At 46.0% G+C, this 21,194-nt stretch overlaps 1 long non-coding RNA gene across 1 annotated transcript; it reads right to left on the reverse strand.

Moving 5' to 3' along the window:
• Positions 1–11,559: 11,559 nt before the first annotated feature.
• On the reverse strand, positions 11,560–15,940 carry LOC123500108. Its single transcript, XR_006673175.1, has 3 exons — positions 13,165–15,940; positions 12,410–12,631; positions 11,560–12,083 (listed from the first exon to the last, which is right to left on the reverse strand). It is a non-coding gene; the product is annotated as an uncharacterized LOC123500108 (long non-coding RNA).
• Positions 15,941–21,194: the final 5,254 nt, after the last annotated feature.

Consider the following 21,194-nt stretch of genomic DNA (forward strand, 5'->3'; position numbering starts at 1 on the left):
TGAAAAAAAATTTTAATGCATGCCTATATACTGGATTTTTTTCCAAATGCATTCAAGGAAGCAATACTAAAATTCATACCTGAAAAAGATAAAAGTCCATTACATCCTATAAACTATTGCCCTATATCTTTACTCGAAGTACCTGGAAAAATTTTGGAAAGAGCTATACTTGCAAGGCTAAATACTTTTTTATCGGAAAATAATATTCTCAAAGATAGACAACATGTATTTAGACCCTATAAAGGAACAACTACAGCAATAACTACTACTTACGAAACAATTGCAAAGCACTAGCTGATAAAAAAAAAAAAACAGGTCTATCTAGTGCTCAGGGACATGGCCAAAGCTTTCGATAAGGTTTGGCATAATGGCTTAAGATATAAACTTTTACGATTGGGACTCCCTGACATACTTGAAAAATTTTTATGTAATTTCCTGGATAATAGAACGGCTAAAATAGATATTGGCACCGAGTATAGTAACGTCATAAGATTATTAAGTGGTGTTCCTCAGAGAAGTGTTCTTTTGCCCACTCTCTACACTCTTTACACTAATGACCTCCCCATAGCAGAATATGGTTGCACTGATATTATGTATGCTGACAATATCACACAAATAATAACATCACCTAGCAAATCTAAATGGATGATGAAAGCTAAAGTCGAACGCGATATTGAGAGAATTAATAAATTTGAAAGGAAATGGAAAATCAAAACAAGTGAAGAGAAATTTAAAATAATACCTATTGCTCAAGTGAAATCTAAGAAAATTACTGTTAACGAGAAAGAAATTGAAACTACCAACACCAGGAAACTTTTGGGTCTATACATTTCAGTTACTGGATTCGTAGGTCACATTACCAAAACTATTAAAAAGGGGAGAGGTATATTAACTCAATTAAGGCGTTTTCGTAACTTAACACCAAAAATGAAAGCGATATTAGTCAAAACATTACTTATTCCTGTACTGGAATATCTATCTATTCCTATCTGTGTGGCGTCAGCAACACAGAAAAGAAAATTGCAGACTGTCCTCAATATAGCAGTACGATTTATTCATTGCAATGAGCCAGAGGTATTGAATACCGAGGAATTACATAACAAATACAACAATACTCCTCTAAATATCTCCAACTACCATAAAGCAAGAAAAATCTGGGAAGCCATACGAGCCTGCGAAAGCGACCAATTCGAAGCACTAGTGACTCCACGCGAAAACACACACACGTGGTACCCTAAAAGTAGTCACATAATTAGCTTGGAACCACCACAGGCAATTATTACGTGACATTTTTAATTTTCTTTTTAGTTTTCACAGGTTGTCATCGGATGTGGAAGCGGAAGAGAAGCCGAAGAGAACGAAGCGGACGGAGACGATTGTCAAAGGACGAGGACAAGAAGAGGATGAAGCAGAATTCCTTCTATCTATAATCATTTATGTTCTACTTGTTTTTCAAAACTATCTCTACTCATACAACTAACTCACTCTTTCTTAATCACAATTCAATTAATTATATTGGTTGCAATATAACTCATATTTTTACACTGTTCATTACTCATTCTAGGTCACAGTGCCCTGCAGTCTAAGGTTAGGGAGTATAGTTGTGTCCCTTCTGGGAAGGTCTGTCCTGAATTATACCTCACTGGATGTACATATCTCTCTCTCTCTCTCTCTCTCTCTCTCTCTCTCTCTCTCTCTCTCTCTCTCTCTCAATCGCACTAAAAGAGACAGAAATACCTTCGCCAGAAGTCTCTCTCTCTCTCTCAATCGCACTAAAAGAGACAAATACCTTCGCCAGAAGTCTGAGTCTTAGGGACAGCTGTGGTTCTGGGGGCGCATTTGTGGCTGTTTGGATGACTACATGAATGATTGTGTATGTTTGATGTCAGGTTGTAATTTGTAATTAAGCTAAACAATTAATAATGTCAGAGTGAGTCTCGGTGTATGTTTGTAAATAGTTTTATGCATAATGTTACTAAATAAAAACACATAAAACAAATAAAATTAGCAATGTGGCCAGCCCACAAACTATCTTTCTCCTACTTTCTATCACCCGTTCTCCTCCCACCCACTTTCTCTTAGCTAGCTGTCTTCTTTTTCACCCACCTTAAAAAAAAAAAGTCTTTCTTCTGTACTGTCCTTGGTTCCACTTCGTACTGTTGCACCCTACAGCCACCGCCAAGACGCTGCCACGTCAGCGAACGAGCAAATTAACACTGCATGTGTGGGATCAACCGTTACAAGAAGCATAATTTCAGAAATATCATATTTATGGTGCAGTAGTAGCAGTATTGGTAGAAGTAGTAGTAGTAGGAGTAGTAGTAGTTTAGGGAGACGGTGGCGTAGTTGATAAGGTGGTGAGCGTGGGATCGGGCAGATGTCCATGCTTAAGTTCGAATCCCACCACTTACCGTCTTGAAACTGTCATTTCTCGAGTGGTTTAAAGTACCTACATGTCACCATGATACCAAGGTTCTAGGTAGAGGTGTAGGTACTACCTAATTACTTTATATCAAAGATATGCTTGGGTGGTGATAAGGCCCTCAATATGGGTTCCACTATAAATAAAATTGCCTGCGCTGCTAATGGGTGGAAGCTGGACAGCGTTTCCCTTACTCTTCAAGCATACCTACAGCCGCTATAGGCTATGACAAAGTAGTATTAGTAGTAGCATTAGTAGTATCGTAGTAATAGTACCAGTAGTAGCAATAATAGCAGTAGTAATTGTAGTAGTAGTAGCAGTAGTACTAGTAGTAGTAGAAGTAGTAGCAGTAAAAGTAGTAGTATTAATAGTACTCAAAGTAGTAGTAGTAGTAGTGGTAACAGTAATTATAGTAGTAGTAGTAGTAGTGGTAACAGTAATTATAGTAGTAGTAGTCATAGCAATACCAGTGGTGGTAGTAGTAGTAGTAGTAGTAGTAGTAGTAGTGGTAATAGCAGTAGAAGTAGTAGTAATGGTAGTAATAGTAGAAGTAGTAGTAGGATGGATGGATTTGCGTTAGGCGCCGCAACAGCTGGGGTCATATGGCGCCGCAACTATAGTCTTAAAAAAAAACTAAAAGTAGTTAAAAAAAAATTTAAACTAAAGTTAACTAAAAAATAAGACTACAATAAGATTAAAAAAAACATTAAAATACATAATAAGAAATAAAATTTACAAATTGGGGATGAGGCCCGCTTCTCCCAGAAAGCTAAAAACGTCATGGCCAGGGGCCAGAGAAGCTGGTCCAAGGACCTTTGAGAGATATTAGACACCGCTATCCCTACCGCGACAGCAGTAGAGGTAGCGGTGTCGTAACTCGATCAAACTAGGGCACTCTAGCAACAGGTGCCGCACGGTGAGCGACACCAAGCAGTCATCACAGTAAGGTTGAAAGTCCCTGGTCAGGAGGTACCTTTGTGTAAGGTACGTGTGACCTATACGAAGTCGCGCCAATAAAGTCTGTAAATGTCGATCCCGGACATGGGTGTAAGTCCACTGAGGGAGTGTGGAAGTAGTGATCTCTCCCATTTTCGAGGTTGCGACCCCCGTTAGCCATCTCTTCTGCCAAATTGCTGCAACTGCCTCACGAATTGCATGAAATACATCTCGAAACGGAACAGGGGAAGGAAATGGAGCGCGACTTGAAGCCTCTTTAGCGAAGCGGTCTGCGTGTTCATTCCCTGGAACACCTACGTGACCAGGGACCCAACAGAACCCAACACGATATCCTCGTTTGGTAAGAAGATATAGCCACTCCAGGGCTGATAAAACCAAAGGGTTAAGGGAGACAGTGCAGGAGAGAACAGTAAGAGCACTGCGACAGTCACTAAAAATTGTAAAAGACGAAACCGGGAGAGTAAAAATAATCTGTAAAGCTAGGACTATGGCAGACAGCTCCGCAGTAAAGACGGAGGCTACCGAAGGAAGGCTGCCAGACCGATAAAAATAGAGGAAAACCACACTAAATCCAACGCCTGCGTCGGATTTGGAACCATCAGTAAAAACAGGGATATCATCAGAATGCATAAAAAAGTGTTCTAAAAACCGTGTGTGGGACAGAGCTGGCAGAAAATCCTTCTTGCCATCCATGGCAGGGCATAATGAGATAACAGGAAGCTGCAAATAACCGAATCGTGGGAGCCGGAAAATGTACACAGGAGTGGGGTCGATAGATAACTCCGCCATGAGATTTGCAACTCTAAGGCCAAAAGGTTTAGGAGACTCGGTCGAGTGACATACGCCTGCGAACGCGAGTCCCGCAACATTGACAGACAAGGGACAGAATCAGGAAGACGGTGGGTGCGAAACGAACACCGGAGCATCGAAGACTGGCGCCGGAGGTCGAGCGGCCAGAAACCAGCATCCACTAGAAGCCTAGGTATTGGAGATGTCCGAAATGCACCTGTAGCCAAGCGGACCCCAGCATGATGCACGGAGTCAAGCGTGCGTAGTCGTGCATCCGTTGCGGATGAGTAGATCTCACAGCCGTATTCCAGCTTGGGAAGTATGAGTGTACGGTGAAGCAGCAGCAACGTGTCCCTGTCCGCACCCCAAGAGGTGTGACTTAAAACCCGAAGAAGGGATAATGCCTGCCGACAAGGCACCTTAAGAGAACGGAAATGGGGAACCCAGGTGAGACGGTTGTCAAATAAAAGGCCAAGATATCGAGTCGCCTCCTCGCATGAGAGGCGTCTATTGGCGAGGTATAAATCCGGGTCTGGATGGACACCACGGTTGCGACAAAAATGTATGGCTATGGTCTTGGAGGTGGAGAATCGAAAACCGTTCATGTTGGCCCAACTGGACACCCTATTGATCGCCAGTTGGATCTTGCGCTCAATCGGTGACATCCTAGCTGCAGCAAATGAAATACATATATCATCAACATATAAGGAGCTGTGAATGCCATCTGGGAGAGTATCAATAACACCATTAATGGCGACTGCGAATAGTGTAACACTAAGAATACTTCCCTGTGGGACACCATCATTTAGAGCAGTAGCCTCAGAGAGAACGCTCGTCTGGATAAAAACTGCTGAATAAAAATAGGAAGGTGGCCACGAAGGCCAAAATTAAAAAAAGAAGACTGTAAAATGCCATGACACCAAGCCGTGTCGTAGTCCTTCTCCAGGTCAAAAAACAGTTACTTGATGGTGGTGATTAGCGAAGGCCTCACAAATAGAAGACTCTGGAGATAAAAGAGCATCAGTAGTAGACCTCATCTTTCGGAAGCCGTATTGTACCGAGGACAGGTACTTCCCCCTCTCCAAGTACCACATGAGTCTTACATTAACCATCTTTTCTAGTACTTTACAAATGCAGGACGTCAACGATATAGGACGATAGTTCGTAGCCTGAAGATTATCTTTTCCAGGCTTCGGAAATGGGAGAACCACTGCCACAGCCCAAGAAGTTGGAAAGTCACCGGTATGCCAAATCATATTATAAAGATTTAATAAAAAGTTAAAAGCACTGTCAGACATGTGGCGCAAGAAGGCATAAGGAATATCATCTGGGCCAGGAGAAGAGTCATGACATTGGGACAAAGCAGTCCGCAACTCGGCGGCAGAGAAAGGGACATTATAAGACTCCCCTCCTGTGGAAAAAAAAAATTTATGCCGAAAGATTCCATTCTCTGGTGGTGACGTGCGCCCGGGGCTGCAAGATGCCTTCGGGAAACACTGACAAAGTGCTCTGCGAAGAGGTCGGCGACAGTCCTAGGGTCTGCCACCGTTCGCCCAGAAGACAACAAAACTGGTGGGGAAGGAGCAGAATACTTCCCAGCAATTCGGCGAACTTCGTTAAAGACATCCGTAAGAGGAGTGCGGGCACTAATGGAAGAGACATAAGCTTTCCAAGAGGCTCTTTGTGCCTCTTTCAAAACGCGGCGGGCTCGAGCTCGGCAGCACCGAAAAGCGTCCAGACACTGCGGGTCCCCACGATGTCGCCGGAGACGAGAGAAAGCTGCCCGTTTCTCTTTCACCGCTTCAGTGCATGCTGCGTTCCTACCAAGGACGGGACTGTGGCTCAGAGTTCACAGATTATAATAAAATCGGAAAGTTGTCACTACCGTGTAAATCCGGTAGGACCCGCCAATTAAAATCAAGGAAAGAATTAGATGTACACAGAGAAAGATCGATAGCGGAAAAAGTCTCAGTAGGATTGTGGAAATGTGTAACATCCCCAGAATTTAAAACCTTCAATCCCTTATCCTCAATAAAAGAACCGATTAAAACCCCACATGGATTACTAGCACCTTCATCCCACAATGGGTGACGGCCGTTAAAATCACCCAATAAAAGAAAAGGCGGAGTCAGCTGACGCACCAGGCCGTCAAGCTCACCCCTGGAGACAGGAAGCCGGGGAGGGAGATATAAACTGCAAATAGTGTAGGATCGTCCCATAAAACCTTAACAGCAACCACCTGAAGAGGAGAGTTGAGTTGCAAGGGGACAACAGGTATGTCTTGACGGACAAGGATAGCTGTGCCACCGTGGTGGCCCTGGTCAGGGAAAGGAGTGCTAAAAAAGGCACGATAGCCAGGAGGACTAGAATAAGTACTATCACCTAGCATAGTCTCTTGTAAAGCTACACAGGCTGGAGAGAACTCCGACAATAAAGCTCGGAGTTCCCCCCACGAGGCGCGAAGGCCTCTACAGTTCCACTGTAGAAGCTTGAAGATGACTATTTAGGTGCAGTGGACGGGCGAGCCTTTTGAATGGGCTGCCCGTGACTCACCTGACTAGAAATAATCAACCGACGAGAAGACACCGGGAGTTGAGATGTACCGGGTCGTTGGACCGCAGCCTTTCGGCCTACCGGTGAGTGATGCGAACCATCATCACTCCTACCGGTCCTCGGAGGACGAGGATCAGGCAGGACTGCACTTTCCGATACAGTGGGTCCACGAGGGACGGCTGTGACAATATCATCGGACGTCTCCATGCAAAGACCGTCCTCATCACAAGAAGCCCGATCTGAGACAGAGGGTGTCAGAGGAGGCTGAACAGAAACTACTGGAGCTTCCCTAGTAGAGCGGTCCCTGGAAGACTCGCGATTATGTGCACTGGGAGAAACCTTAGACTGTTTATTTGGGCTGAGCTAAATCTAACGACTCCGTATAGCCGCGGTGCCGTTTGGTCATGCTCTTCAAAAGCTTAGGCGATGCAGGAGGCAAATGGACATCCACTACATGGGTTAGTTTGGTCAAGTCCGTATTATTCTCGTCGCTTCTTGCAGATGACTCAACTGAGTCTTCGGACAAAAGGGCAAACCTATTGGCCAAGTGAACAGGACCACCCGCCCCAACAGAGCGAGAGGTAGCAGAAGGGGTTGTCTTTGGACCGGCAGACTCAACTGAAGTGCGTGCGGCCAATGAAGCATAAGATGTCGCACCAGTACCGGCCTTCTGGCGGTACAGGAGTTCACGGCGGGCGCTACCGAGACTGATGAACTGAGTGTTAGCAAGCTGTAGAATGTCCTGCTCCAGGCGATACCTAGGGCATTGCCTGGAACGTACCTGGTGAGCATCACGGCAATGGAAACAATAAGCTGCAGCATTGCAATGCTCCTCAGTATGTGAGTCTAGTGCAGAGCAATTACCACATCGAGAAGCTTCCTTACACGTACTTTTGCCGTGACCGTACCCATAGCATGAGAAGCACTGAAGAGGACGAGAAACAAAATGCCTCACCCTAAGATTAATAGGTCCGACATTAACACGGTCAGGGAGGGTGGACCCAAAAAAGGTGAGAAGGACCATGTTGGAGGAGTTCCTCATCTTAGTGACCTTCTGGACTGAGTTAGGACACATAGCCAGTATTTCCTCCTCGGGAAATTCATAGAGATCCTGACTGTACACACAACCTTTACTGTAATTAAAGGTGGGATGTGCCTTAATAGTCTCAAACATGCTATCATTAGGGCAGGGGAGATGTTGCAACATCCTTGCTTGCGTAATATCTTTAGCCCACAAGAGCACCCCCTTTCCATATTTCTTGAGGTTTCCCTCAGGAATCGTGCCGATCTCTTTTGACAGGTACCGGGAGGCATGTATGAAATTCCCGCGCCCATTTTTGTAGTACGCCACAAACCAACGTGGAGGCGGGATCTGGCGGACTTCAGGAACTGAATTCTCGGAATGGTGGTCAAAAAGATTTGGGATGTAGTCCGTGTCACTGTCCGAAATATTGCGAGAGTGAAGAAGTTCTGTCTTAAAGCCAGAGCCAGCAAGGGGCAGGGATGCTACATGTTCTACAGCCAAACGAGCTTCATCGCATGACAGAAACGTTACATAGCAGCGGTTAGACGGAAAATCCTTATCGTAAACAAGTCGAATGCGAAGAACCGTGCCATACACCTTGAGAAGGGAGTGCAAGGCGTGATAAGAAAATGATGGGTTAACATTTACCATCACAAGGGAGTCATATGCAGCAGAAATACGTCCCTCAGAAGAACTCCCAGAACAGGAGACTGCTGTGGGAGGCTCTTGTGGAGGGGAATCCTCCTTCCCACTCAGACCTGAAGATGACGTCTCGCGGGCCAGGTCAGCCACCTCACGAGAACCTGACTGTTTTTTGTGTTTCACCATATGTATAAAGTTACACAAAAATTGGCTCCAGGGGCAAGGAAACCACCTACTGGGACTACAATGGGAGGGAGCGCTGGCTGCCGTGGACGGGGTACCTCGTCCCCATGCGGACCAGTCGTTTTAAAAAAAGGTCCCACATGATACGAAAGTTTGTCCACGACAGAGCTGAGACCCCCTCCCAAAGCATCCCAGCCTGGACACCCAACCATCCAGCACAGGACGGCCCCTATTGGGCGATCCCTCCAGCGGGTGGCTCCGCTGGTCCACTGGCAGCCTACGTAGGAACCATTTAGTCTGGCCCCTCACTGGCGACCTTACTAGCATGGGTAGCCCTCTCCCCCTCGAAAGGGCAGAGCAGGGGTCTAAGCCCCTCTAGCCTAGCTCGCCAGGTCACAGGGCACGCAAGCCCCCACCACGACAAGGCGGTTCCCATCTGGGGAGAAGTAGCACACCTCCGGTCTGCCTGACTGCCTCGCTCTGGAGCTCGTTGACTTTGAGCAAGCCGAGACTCCTCATCACCCCTCGTCTGTATTTCCAGACTGCGGCACCATCAGTATCATTACTCCACTTCTGTGACGATCAGTGAGGAATATGTTGTGTGGGTCCTGTTGGTCTGCTCTTCCACCTGTCCAATTTGCACTGGTCATTACCCCTCCTACCCTCGGACTCCACCTTCGTTACTGACTCCGAGAGCTTAGCACCACTAGTCTTGTATCTGTGATGATTATATGGAGTTGTTTTTTCTACTGTTCTCTTGATTGCCACCCACAGAGTTAGTGTGATCCTGGACCTCGGTGCTGGAGAGGCAAAAAGACGCTCCGGTCCCCAGTCCCTCACACGTGGTGACCTCAATAGGCTCTATGCTTCGGTCTCTAAATGTTGGTGTAATTAAGCGGTTGTTTAAGTCGCCTCTGCGCGCCTCTTGCTGCCTGTGGCCCGGGAGTAAGTGATAGTTGTTCCACACCAGGGGTTTTGAACTCAGGTGATGCTATCATACCAATAATGGTTCCTGTGTTCTGTTGTTGGAGCTTTTAAGTTCATGTTGTCAGGTGCAGATTATTTCCTCCGGCATTTTCATTGTGAACTGTCCCACACGGTGGTTGTACAGTGTATGGTGTGTTCTTTGTTGCTTAATTATTTTTTTTTTTAACATGTCAACTTGCTTCAGCCCATTCAAACTGGTAAAGATCTTGGCCTACAGGATGAGGATTTGCGGAAGTTCGTCTCACCGGAACAAGTTCGACTCAAAGAGATGAGAGACAAGCTGTGTGGGAAGAACAGAAAAGGGAAGAATGCAGACGTAAAAAAACGCGAAAAGGATGAAGGAGCTCACACATTTGCTCTGGAATTACTTCAGCTTAAGGCGTAAGTGGAACAGGCTCGTTCCAGTGGCGCTGGAAACTGTCACCATATTCAATTTTTGTGTGGCCCGAGCCCAATTACCCACATATCAAGAAGAAGACATCACCATCTTCCTCACCAGATGTGAACGAGTGGCTCAGTTATTGCAGGTAGATGAAAGTACCTATTCTTTGCGTCTTGATAGCAAAATGACGGGGAAAGCAGAACTCTACACGACCTTTTCGCCAGAGGTCACCAAATACTACAAACTTTTAGGGAAGCCCTCCTGCGAGGATTCAAGGAGACCGCAGACACTTACAGGACTGACCTCCGCATGACCAAGATCCATGATGGAGAAAACTACCAGGATTTAACCCAGCTGCTCCAATTTTGGTTGGACGCTTCATTGGCAACGGATGATTTTCAGGACTTTAAAGAGTTTATGGTGCTAGACCAGTTTCTTGCCTCATTAGTTCCCAAGCTGCGTCTGTTTGTAAAGGAAAAGTGACCTCAATCCTTAGCTGAGGCTGCCCAGCTAGCTGATGACTGGTCCTCTTCCCCACAGTTCCTACTCTAACAACCGGTTCCTGAATGTATTGGTACGGCAACAAACCAAAACGCTTACCATATTGTTTGGCTCGCGCACCAACTATTTATGACAGTTCCACAATTCACTTTTTTGTGTTTGGAGCGCTCGCCAACCAAGTTGTCTGGCCTACCAAAAGGATATAAAGCGTCGGAATGGTTGGTAGCCCCGCATAGCTGTGGTTGGTAAACGTGTGAGTGAAAACCTGGTGAAAACGTAAACAATTTCCTTCGATCAGCTGGTAACATGTCTCAAGGAAGAGAAAAGTTGACGTCGCTAACCAGCGACCAGAAAAGCACGTTGGTTGATCTTATCAACCAATTCAACGTCGTGCTTGATAAAAGTGGTAATTACTCCATGATAGTTAAGAAACAGGAAGCTTGGGAGATCAGTTTTTTTTTTTTTCCAGACTCATCACTGACTATGATCACATTTTCAAAAAGTAGATAACACACACACACACACACACACACACACACACACACACACACACACACACACACAAGGTATAATAATTAGCATTAAAAGTAGATAGTTAAATTTATTCATTCTTACATACTATTTGTACTTTGCAATACCTACATTATACACCATAAGATCGTATATATACTTTTCCTTTCTTTACCTTTTGGAACCTTATATATATTCTTATTTAAACTTAAAGTGTTAATCCTATAAAGCAAGAACTAGAAAAGAAAAAGTATTACTACACTGGAGCCCAATCAGGTACACAGGGAAAAGTTCTTGAAACTGGCCCTCAGAACCATCTTTGAATTAATGATTCCCTAACTTGTGTGGCATCCAGTTCATGTTCATCTTCATCCTCCAATAAATCAACTACTTCCTGTGCCTCAACCTCAACATCTAACATGTCCACTCTTCTTGAAATAGCAATGTTATGCAAAACATCACATGCCATCACAATTCTTTTTGTATTGGGAAGTTTGGTTCGCAGGGGTATGCTTAAGCATGCAAATCTTCTTTTCAGCACACCGAATGCCCTCTCAATACAGTTCCGTGTTTGTATATGAGCTACATTATACCTCCTATGCTTTTCAGTTCTTGGAGCTAGGAGTGGAGTCAGTAAATATTCCCGACTTGGATACCCACTATCCCCTAACAAATATAAACCGCTGTAATCTCCTTGCTCTAGAAGATGACAGATACGACAATTAGAAAATATTCTTGAGTCATGTACGCTGCCTGGACAACTTGCGACAACATGCATAAATTTGAGTTCTGAATCACAAATACCTTGGACATTTAACGAGTAAAACCCCTCTCGACATCTATACATCTCAACGTTGTTCCCACCTGGCATATGTGTACAATCTATACACCCGAATACAACTGGCATACCAGCAATATCATAGAACTTTGAGGCCATCTGACGTGCTTCTTCTGGCTGTGGGAATTTGATGTAGTCTGTGCCAGGAAAACAATAAGTTGAACCACCTCTCCAACAGCACTGCATGCTAATGATTTTGCAATATCCATTATGTCAGCTACCGTAAGAAGGAAACTTCCCGTGGCTAGGTACCGCAAGGTAACTAGCATCTTCAAATGCAGAGGAATGCCATATCCTGTGGAAAGACATGCAAACATATAGCAAAGGACTTTAGAAGGAGTTATATACTCCCTCTCCCTCTGCGTTGTGCCTAGTCTATTTATGAGGAAAATAAAGAGGAGGAGATCCCCAGGACCCTTCGCTCCGTAAGTAAGAAAGACTAGAAAAAGTGTGGAAGAACCTTAAATTTCCCAATTCACTCCACATGAAAAGGATGACAGAGTTGTGGAAAGAAATACAGAAGATGGTTTCCCAGGTCTTGAATCAATAAGTATTGTAAAATATTCTATAGCAATATCACCATCCACATATATACTTAAATAAATAGCTACTGTTCCATACCTGTGCCAAGCCTGTCCACATGTGTACGTGGCCTAACTTCTTCAATGAGGTTTCATACAGCATCCTTTGGCAGACGAAAACGCTCAAGGAATTCTTCACCAGAAAGATAATGAAATGGGTCACTGCGATCTTTAGGTACAATGCGTGGAATCCTCACTCGTCGCAATTCTTCCATTTCATACATTTCTTCATCTATGATTTCTTCTAATGCAGCCATGGTACCTGAAAAGTGTAGTTTTAATGGTCTTTAGCTGCATTTTGAATGGTTGTAGGGCATAGGTATGTTAAATTTGGGTGGGGATAGGTGAGGTTAGGTTAAAATATGTTTGGTTTGTTTTAATTTCTGTCAATCTAACATTTCCGCTTTTCATATTGACATTTTCCACCGCAAATTGATGCTTCAGAAGTTATGACAATAAATAGGTTGGTTAAGTTACCTTGGGTTATGAGCTATTGTACATTAGGTTCGTTATATCTCGGCCATCAATAATGTCTTCTGATATGTAGTCCACAGAATACTGCAAGCTCATCAAGGTACCGTTCCTATATTGTTTCATCGGTCACCTCTTAATAGCCTTTTTAAAACTACAAATATACTCAATATACAGCCTCATGATCATTTTCATTTATTCGTCTACGTACATGATATCTCTTCAGTCTACTAATATTATAGTACTTACCTTTCTTAATAGTAGAAGCAGAAAGTAAGAATTCATGTAATGAAATATAGATAACAAGATTAATCATATACTTACCAAATTTAGTCAGTGAAGTAGAGATGTGACGAGTCGATTAGGCTGTTGTTGATGTTTGGCGTGAACTCACAAGGCGACTACAGTAGACTTCAAAAATTAAAATGTATGCTCAATATAGCATAAGAAAAGCTTTGTTGTACCATCAAAAAAATTTGACAAGGTAAATAGACTGAAATAAATTTGATTACAGTTAGCTTCTTTTTACATTTGGAAATTTAAAATACTCGTACAAGGCGGTAACTTTGGTCGCCCGGACACTTGACCAATGTTTTGCAAAACCCCTCGACCAAAGTTCCAATCTTTGGTCCACTAGCGGACAAAAAACAGATGGAAAAAGGCATTCTGGAACGGCACAGGACACAAATTGCTTGGTTGGCTGCCTAACGGACCAAAAAAGAAGTAATTCAGGAACCGGCTGAATGTCACGTTCAACATTTGGGAGTAGGAAAACACCTACACCGACAGCCTCTCTTGCTCGCAACACTTCTGGGAAGCAGAGCGGAAAGACCAGCTTGTCCATTTGATGGTACAATTCCGGACAAGAGGGACATACCCAGTTTCGCTGTCCGAAAAACCCTTGTGCTTTCAAGGATGCTGGATTTATCCCTGGGTATAAGGTTTGGTTTTGCCTAAATAAACGATATCAGATCCAATACAGCGTTCCAGGTACCATCAATGGTGCTCGTCCTCCAGAGGATCTTGTAACCCTGTGTGACTGGACTTCTGATGTATCTATTCAGGAGTCTTTCCAAACTCTAACAGCCGCCATAGTCCAAGCTGTGGAGACAAGAGCCAGCCGAATGAAGAAGATTCACCCATTAGTCCTACCAGACTTGCAGCCTTTCTGAGTGATACCAGAGGACTTCCACCGCCTTCAGGATTCTTGCCCCTCTCTAACACGAGTGGTGGAGAAAACGGCTTCTGGAGAGAAGGAACACTCACGAAGTGGTTCTACATACCAATTCCTTCATGTAAATGGACTTCTCTACCGTAAGTGTGTTCCTTCCAAGCGCTCAGATAAGATAGGAAAACTTTCTCTTGTTGTCCTTGCAGACTGTCGCCAAGCTGTCCTTTCCGTCACCCATGAGTCTCCTTCGGCTGGCCACTTTTCTCACAGGAACAGAAGATAGCTGATCAGTTCTACTGGTCTGGTATGGGAACAGACATCCCATCTTACTGCCGCTCGTGTGACAAGTGCCAGCATATGTCCGCTAAAGGTCGAGTTCCTCCAGTTCCTCTTCAATTTCTTCCCATCATATCGGAACCCTTTTCCCGTGTTGCCATAGATCTTGTCAGACCCTTGTCACCATCCTCTTCAGAAAGTCATCGGTACATACTTACACTGATTGATTTCGCTACAGGGTTCCCTGAAGTCGTTTCTTTCAAGGACATTGACAGCATATATGTAGTAGAAACATTATTGGCGATTTTTCTTGGGTGGGTATTCACAGAGAAATCTTATTGGAAAGAGGCATCCAGTTTACATCACAGTTAATGGCTGAACTTCATCGCTTCCTGGGAGTTAAACCCATCTTCACAACACCTTTTCATCCCAGTGGAAATGGCAGAATTGAAAGATTCCATGGGTCCCTCAAGGCAGCCCTATTTAAGCTGTGTGCTGATGAGCCAAGAGCATGAAAGTCTTGGATAAAAGATATAAAGTCGATCACCTTCTCGATCTCCCCAAAGGACCTACGCTCTAACACGTCAACCTACTCAAGAAGCACCACCAAAGGACACACGTCAACTTTACTGAATTAATGAATGAAGTTCCTCCCTTGGAAATATACCACCCGCTTATGCCAAGACTTCTGTCGTCACCATAAACAATGAAGAGCATCGAGCCTGTCCTAATCTATCTCTAGCCTTACTTCAAGGAGGTCAACCAACTCGATTAACAGGGGATAATTGGTTTGTCTTCATCTCCATATTGCTCTCCTGTTGTAATGGTACGGTAAAAAGATGGATCTTACAAGATGACCATTGACTACCACCAGCTCAACTCGATTACTGTTTTCCAAGCTGAACCAGCTTGTGCTGTGGAAGATCTACACAAATTTGCGGGAGCCAGGTATTTTTCGGAACTGGATTTATGTAAGGCGTATTACCAAATACCACAAACTGAAAGGGCTAAAGCACTAAATGCTTTTTCAACTCACAGAGGATTGATGGAACTCAACAGACTCCCGTTCGGATTTGTGACGGCCTGTACCTCTTACATTCGTGTGATGAGGATTGTCCTTTCAGGACTGCTGAACGTTGTTTTATCCTACATACTTTGATATCTTCCTTAACTCCACAGTGTGAAGAGAAGGTAATGTAAACTGGTTGTTTGTTTGTGAGTGTATCAGTGTCTTAATTGTTATTAGGGTTCATATGTATCTATTGTGTTCGAAACAATCGCAGCTGTCGTGGGGCGTCACCCTTTGACGACTAGCAGACTCATCTGGGGCTTGAGTGAGCCAGCACCTCTACAGCTCTTCACTCGCCCGATCCGTTGCTTGTCTCGCCTTGAATCTGGTCAGAGCTGAGGACCTGAACGAACTTCAGAAGACCAGGAATACTGCTGTGCACCATTGCCACCGGACGGTTGTGCGCCATCGCCACCAGACTGCTGTGCACCATTGCCACCGGACGGTTGTGCGCCATCACCACCAGACTGCTGTGCCCCATCATCACCAGACTTGTGTGCCCCATCGCCACCAGACTGCTGTGCCCTATCGTCACAAGTCTGCTGTGCGCTATCGCCACCAGTCTGCTGTGCGCCATCGGCACCAGCCTTTTTTTTTTTTTTTTTTTTTATGGGAAGGCCTATAGCGCCTGTAGGCACACTTGAAGAGTGTATGGGAAGCGCTGTTCAGCTTCCGCCCATTAGTGGCGCAAACAATTTTATTTATAGTGGTACCCATATTAGGGCCCATATCACCCCTGAAGCTCATCTTGGGTGTAACCACCTAGAACCTGGGCGTCATGGTGACAAATGGCAAAGTGTTTTAAGGCTGTACGTGGTGGGATTCGAACCTACGCGTGGACGTCTGCCCGATCTCACGCTCACCACCTTATCCACCACGCCACCGCCTCCCTGTGCGCCATCGCCACTAGCTTGCTGTGTGCCATCGCCACCAGCCTGCTGTGTGCCATCGCCACCAGCCTGCTGTGCGCCATCGCCACCAGCCTGCTGTGCCCCATCGCCACCAGCCTATCGCCACGAGCCTGCAGTACGCCATCGCCACCAGCCTGCAGTGCGCCATCACTGTCGGACTGCTGTGCGCCATCGCCACCAGCCTGTAGTGCGCCATCGCCACCAGCCTGCAGTGCGCCATCGCCACCAGCCTGCAGTGCACCATCGCCACCAGCTTGCAGTGCGCCATCGCCACCAGCCTGCAGTGCGCCATCGCCACCAGCCTGTAGTGCGCCATCGCCACCAGCCTGTAGTGTGCCATCGCCACCAGCTTGTAGTGCGCCATCTTCACCAACCTGTAGTGCGCCATCGCCACCAGGCTACAGTGCGCCATCAATGTGGATCTGCTGTGCGCCATCGACACCAGCCTGTAGTGCGCCATCGCCACCAACCTGTAGTGCGCCATCGCCACCAGCCTGTAGTGCCCCATCGCTACCAGCCTGCAGTGCACCATCGCCACCAGCCTGTAGTGCTCCATCGCCACCAGCCTGTAGTGCGCCATCGCCACCATCCTGCAGTGCGCCATCACTCTCGGAATGCTGTGCGCCATCGCCACCAGCCTGCAGTTCGCCATCGCCACCAGCCTGTAGTGTGCCATCGCCACCAGCCCGCAGTGCGCCATCACTGTCGAACTGCTGTGTGCCATCACTACTGGACTGCTGTGCGCCGTCACCATCGGACTGGTGTGTGTCACTACTTCTAGACTGCGTGGTGATTACTCTCTGGTGTTGTGTCCAGCATTGTCAGGGTTATAAAATCACCATCACTGCGTGTTGTGGAGTAAGCGAGCGAGGACTCACCCCGAACATCAGTGGAAGCTCGTTGTTCCAGTCTTCACATGTAGCGACCATGAAAAGAGCAGTCCAATTTTCTATCCCTCTGTTTCACTGCGTGTTGGTGAGTTTAATCATCGTTTGAGTTACGAGTGTGGTTTCTTCCAACTTGCTTTTTCAGGTTCAGAAGTAAGTGCCGTTGATTGCATATATTGTGTGTGACCTACTTTATAATCAGGTGCGTCTATTGACTCTGGTTAAGATCTTTGTGATTGTAAGGTGCGGAGTGCTGCTCCTCTGACTAGTGCACTGTTACATAAGAACATAAGAAAAGAAAGAAGCTGCAAGAGGCCGCCAGGTCTATACGAGGCAGTCCCAGTGTGCTTAATCTACCTAATTCCATCTATCTTCCCTATCCATTAGTTTATCTAACCTTCTTTTAAAGCTCCCTATTGACTCAGCCCTGACTATATGCCCACTGAGACCGTTCCACTCAAAAACCACTGTTTGATAACCAGTTTCTTCCCATTTCTTTCCTAAACCTGAATTTTTCAAGTTTAAACCCATTATTTTTGGTTCTGTCCCCGCTACTGATCCTAAAAATTACATTCATGTCCCCTCTGTTCAAACCCTTATACCACTTAAATACTTCTATCAGGTCTCCTCTTAACTCAGATGGGAACCGCCTTGTCGTGGTGGGGGGGCTTGCGTGCCCCTGTGACCTGGTGAGCTAGGCTAGAGGGGGCTTAGGCCCCTGCTCTGCCCTTTCGAGGGGGAAAGGGCTACCCATGCTAGTAAGGTCGCCAGTGAGGGGCCAGACTAAATGGTTCCTACGTAGGCTGCCAGTGGACCAGCGGAGACACCCGCTGGAGGGATCGCTCAATAGAGGCCGTCCTGTGCTGGATGGTTGGGTGTCCAAACTGGGATGCTTTGGGAGGGGGGTCTCAGCTCTGTCGTGGACAAACTTTCGTATCATGTGGGACCTTTTTTTAAAACGACTGGTCCGCATGGGGACGAGGTACCCCATCCACGGCAGCCAGCGCTCCCTCCCATTTTAGTCCCAGTAGGTGGTTTCCCTTGCCCCTGGAGCCAATTTTTTGCGTAACTTTATACATATGGTGAAACACAAAAAACTGTCAGGTTCTCGTGAGGTGGCTGACCTGGCCCGCGAGACGTCATCTTCAGGTCTGAGGGGGAAGGAGGATTCCTCTCCACAAGAGTCTCCCGCAGCAGTCTCCTGTTCTGGGAGTTCTTCTGAGGGACGTATTTCTGCTGCATATGACTCCCTTGTGATGGTAAATGTTAATCCATCTTTTTCTTATCACGCCTTGCACTCGCTTCTCAAGGTGTATGGCACGGTTATCCGTATTCAGCTTGTTTACGATAAGGATTTTCCGTCTAACCGCTGCTATGTAATGTTTCTGTCACGCGATGAAGCCCGTTTGGCTTTAGAACATGTAGCATCCCTGCCCCTTGCTGGCTCTGGCTTTAAGACAACTTCTCCACTCTCGCAATATTTCGGACAGTGACACGGATTACATCCCAAATCTTTTTGACCACCATTAAGAGAGTTCAGTTCCAGAAGTCCGCCATATCCCACCTCCACGTTGGTTTGTGGCGTACTACAGAAATGGGTGCGGGAATTTTATCAATGCCTCCCGGGACTTGTCTAAAGAGATCGGCACGATTTCTGAGGAAACCTCAAGAAATATGGTAAGGGGCTGCTAGTGCGAGCGAAAGATATCACGCAGGCAAGGATGTTGCAACATCTACCATGTCCTTCTGACAGCATGTTTGAGACTATTAAGGCACATTCCACCTTTAATTACAGTAAAGGTTGTGTGTACAGTCAGGATCTCTATGAATTTCCTGAGGAGGAAATACTGGCTATGAATTTCCTGAGGAGGAAATACTGGCTATGTGTCCTATCTCAGTCCAGAAGGTGACTAAGATGAGGAACTCCTCCAACATGGTCCTTCTCACCTTTTTTGGGTCCACCCTCCCTGACCGTGTTAATGTCAGGCCTATTATTCTTAGGGTGAGGCGTTTTGTTTCTCGCCCTCTTCAGTGTTACTCATGTTATTCATACGGTCACGGCAAAAGTTCATGTAAAGAAGCTTCTCGATGTGGTAATTCCTCTGCACTAGACTTGCATTCAGAGGAGCATTGCAATGCCGCAGCTTATTGTTTCCACTGCCGTGATGCTCACCAGGTACGTTCCAGGCAATGCCCTAGGTATCGCCTGGAGGAGGACATTCTACAGGATGGATTTTAAAGTTATGGCGCCGCAACAACGACGGTCATATGGCGCCGCTCTATAAATTCATTGCAACTAACGTGTATATATATAAAAATTAAAAGTGATTAAAAACAATACAATTAAAAAGCTAAAAACTAAAAATACTATAAACCTAAATAAAACCTTAAAATACATAGTGTAAAATAAAATAAAATTCAGAGCTTCTAAAAACGTCATGGCCTTGGGCCAGGCACCCTGGCCCAAGGACCTTTGAGATATAATAGACACCGTTATCTCTACCGCGACAGCGCTACAGGTAGCGGTGTCTTAAGTCAGTCAAACTGGGGCACTCCACTAGTAGGTGCCGCACCGTAAGCGGCACCAGGCAGTCATCACAATAAGGTTGAGGGTCCCTGGTCAGAAGGTACCTTTGTGTAAGATACGTGTGACCTATACGAAGTCGCGCCAATAACATCTGTGCACGGCGATCCCGGACATGAGTGTATGTCCACAGAGGGAGTGTGGAAGTAGTGATCTCTCCCATTTTCGAGGTTGCGACCCCCGTTAGCCATCTCCTCTGCCAAATTGATGCAACCGCCACTCGAATTAGATGAAATACATCTCGAAAAAAAACAGGGGCAGGAGATGGAGCGCGACTTGCTGCCTCTTTAGCGAGGCGTCAGCGTGTTCATTCCCTGGAACACCAACGTGACCAGGGACCCAACAGAACCCAACACGATATCCTCTTCTGGTAAATAGATAAAGCCACTCTAGGGCTGATAAAACCAATAGGTGATGGGAAATAAAAGAAGATAGAGCATTAAGAGCACTGCGACAGTCACTAAAAATTGTAAAAGACGAAACCGGGAGAGTAAAAATAATCTGTAAAGCTAAGACTATGGCAGACAGCTCCGCAGTAAAGACGGAGGCTACCGAAGGAAGACTGCCAGACCGATAAAAAGAGGAGAAAACCACACTAAACCCAACGCCTGCGTCGGATTTGGAACCATCAGTAAAATCGGGGATGTCATCAGAATGGATAAAAAGTGTTCTAAAAACCGTGTGGGACAGAGCTAGCAGGAAATCCTTCTTGCCATCCATAGCAGGAGGGCATAATGAGGTAACAGGAAGCTGCCAATAACCAACTCATGGGAGCTGGAAAGAATACACAGGAGTGGGGTCGATAGATTACTCCGCCATGAGGTTTGCAACACGTAGGCCAAAAGATTTAGGGAGACTCGGTTGAGTGATATACGCTTGCGAGCGCGAGTCCCGCAACATTGACACACAGGGGACAAAATCAGGAAGACGGTGGGTGCGAAACCAACACCAGAGCATCGAAGATTGGCGCCGGAGGTCGAGCGGCCATAAACCAGCCTCCACAAGAAGGCTAGGTATTGGAGATGTCCGAAATGCACCCGTAGCCAAGCGGACCCCAGCATGATGCTGGGGGTCAAGCGTGCGTAGTCGTGCATCTGTTGCGGATGAGTAGATCTCACAGCCGTATTCCAGCTTCGGAAGTATGAGTGTACGGTGAAGTAGCAGCAACGTGTCCCTGTCTGCACCCCAAGAGGTATGACTTAAAACCCGAAGAAGGGATAGTGCCTGCCGACAAGACGCCTTAAGAGAGCGGAAATGGGCAACCCAAGTGAGACGGTTGTCAAATAAAAGTCCAAGAAATCGAGTCGCTTCCACGCATGAGAGGCGTCTATCGGCGAGGTATAAATCCGGGTCTGGATGGACACCACGGTTGCGACAAAAATACATGGCTACGGTCTTCGAGGTGGTGAATCGAAAACCGTTCATGTTGGCCCAACTGGACACCCTATTGATCGCC

This window comes from Portunus trituberculatus, chromosome 50 (genome assembly GCF_017591435.1).
Source record: "Portunus trituberculatus isolate SZX2019 chromosome 50, ASM1759143v1, whole genome shotgun sequence".
Taxonomy (NCBI): Eukaryota; Metazoa; Arthropoda; class Malacostraca; order Decapoda; family Portunidae; genus Portunus; species Portunus trituberculatus.